This window comes from Elephantulus edwardii, unplaced genomic scaffold, assembly GCF_000299155.1.
Source record: "Elephantulus edwardii isolate Elephantulus edwardi_28Jun2011 unplaced genomic scaffold, EleEdw1.0 scaffold00131, whole genome shotgun sequence".
Taxonomy (NCBI): domain Eukaryota; kingdom Metazoa; phylum Chordata; class Mammalia; order Macroscelidea; family Macroscelididae; genus Elephantulus; species Elephantulus edwardii.
This window is the reverse complement of record NW_006399881.1, coordinates 6030735-6032669: the sequence shown is the minus strand read 5'-3', so window position 1 is coordinate 6032669 and position 1935 is coordinate 6030735. Positions and strand designations below refer to the sequence as shown.

Below are 1935 nucleotides of genomic sequence, written 5' to 3'. Positions count from 1 at the left end.
GTGTTATTCTCATAATCTCTGCTGTGCTTAAGTCCATTGTTGCAGTCACTGTGCCAATACATCTCTAAGGACCTTCCTCTAATTCACTGACCCTCTGGGTCTCCAAGCATGATGTCCTTTTCCAAGGGCTGGACCCTCTTGATAGCATACTCAAAGTATATAAGAGGAAGTCTCATCATCCTTGCTTTTAAGGAACTCTGTGACTACAGTTTTTTCAAGACATATTTCTTTTCTCTTTTGGCAGCCCATGGTATATTCAATACTCTTTTGCCAGCAGCACAGTTGAAAGGCATCGATTCTTATGTCTTCCTTACTCATGATTTGTCACTTGCATATGAAGCACTTGAAAATACCAGGGAGTGGAGAACCCCACCCCCTTCCTCTGAGGAATCACCATGGCAGCTGGGACCCTGTACACTTACCCCAAAAGCTGGAGGGCCTTCAAGGCCCCCATTACTGCTCAGTATGGTGGGGCTCAAGTCTGTGTGCTCTCTGCACCAACCCACTTCCACTTTGACCAGACCAACCACCATCCCTGAATTTCTCCCCAAGTTTCCAGCTGGCAAGGTTCGAGCATTTGAGGGTGATGATGGCTTCTGTATGTTTGAGAGCAATGGGATTGTCTATTATGTGAGCAGTGATGAGCTATGGGGAAGTACCCCAGAGGCGGCAGCCAAGGCAGCATCCCAGGCTGTGCAGTGGGTGAGCTTTGCTGACAGCGACACTGTCCCCTCAGCCAGCACTTGGACATTCCCCACCTTGGGTGTTAAGCACCTCAACAGGCAGGCTACAGAGAATGCCATGGAGGAAGTGAGGAATTCTGGGCCTCTTGGTGCTCACTTGAAGACAAGGACTTTCCTGGTGGGTGGACATGTGTCTGTGTCCTGTTGTGGATCTACAGGCAGGCGCTAGAGCCTTCTTTCCAACAGGCCTTCCCCAATACCAACCGCTGGTTCTTCATCTGCTTTAACCAGCCCCAGTGCAGGCTGTCCTGGGGGAGGTGAAGCTCAGTGAGGAGATGGCACAGTTCGATGCTAAAAAGTTTGCAGAAGCCCAGCATAAAAAACATGTCCCATGGAAAGATTAAAGACCACAGGAGAAGAAGCAGAAGGCCCAGGCTGAGTGGAAGGAATTAGACAAGGCAGTGCTGCTCCTACTCCTGACGATGTGAGCAAGCACTGGCTGCTGAGCTGAAGGCCAAGTACCCCTTTGCCCACCTGCCCAAAAAGTACTTTGTGTTGAATGAGTAAGCAAAAGTACCTTCAAGTAGAACAAGTTTAACCTCAAATATTCAAATGAGGACGTGCTGTCTGTGGCCCTGCTTCATTTTGGGGAGCATTTTTATAATTACAGCTGGTCCTTGTTCTAAGCCAAATACCACTTCCCTGAGGAGCTCATCCAGACCTTCATAAATTATAACCTCATCACTGGAATGTTTCAGCACTTGGGGGAACTGAGGAAGAATGCCTTTGCCTGTGTAATCCTCTGTGGAACCAACAATTGCTGCTCCATTTCAGGAGTCTGGGTCTTAAGAGGCAAGCTTGCCTACCTTCTGAGTCTAGATTGATAAGTGGACTACGAGTCCTACTTATGGCAGAAACTGTACTTGGCAGTGAGGAAACCCAGCTCCTGGTTCCAGAGTACCATTTTACAATCCGACCAACATAGTTGAAAGTTCCAGTCTCACCACATCTTTTTCAACACTTACTGCTTTCTTTTCTATTAAACTTTGCCACTGCTACTTGAGTGAGACAGTATCTCAATGTGGTTTTTTTTTGTTTTGTTTTTTTCTGGTATTGGCTGCTTTATTTAAGGGCTGGTGACTAACAGCTGTTCCTGACCCAGCCCCTTTCTCCTCTACAAAGGCAACTACACACGAACCATGGCATCCTGGTTAACATGGGTGGTGGGGTCCCTTGCCAGGGAGAAGACTGT

At 47.8% G+C, this 1935-nt stretch overlaps 2 pseudogenes; one reads left to right on the top strand and one right to left on the bottom strand.

Annotated features, from left to right (window-relative positions):
* Nucleotides 1-395: 395 nt before the first annotated feature.
* LOC102870584 lies at nt 396-1668 on the top strand (annotated as a pseudogene).
* Nucleotides 1669-1857: 189 nt separating this feature from the next.
* The window catches only part of LOC102870178, a 702-nt pseudogene continuing 624 nt past the window's right edge, over nt 1858-1935 (bottom strand).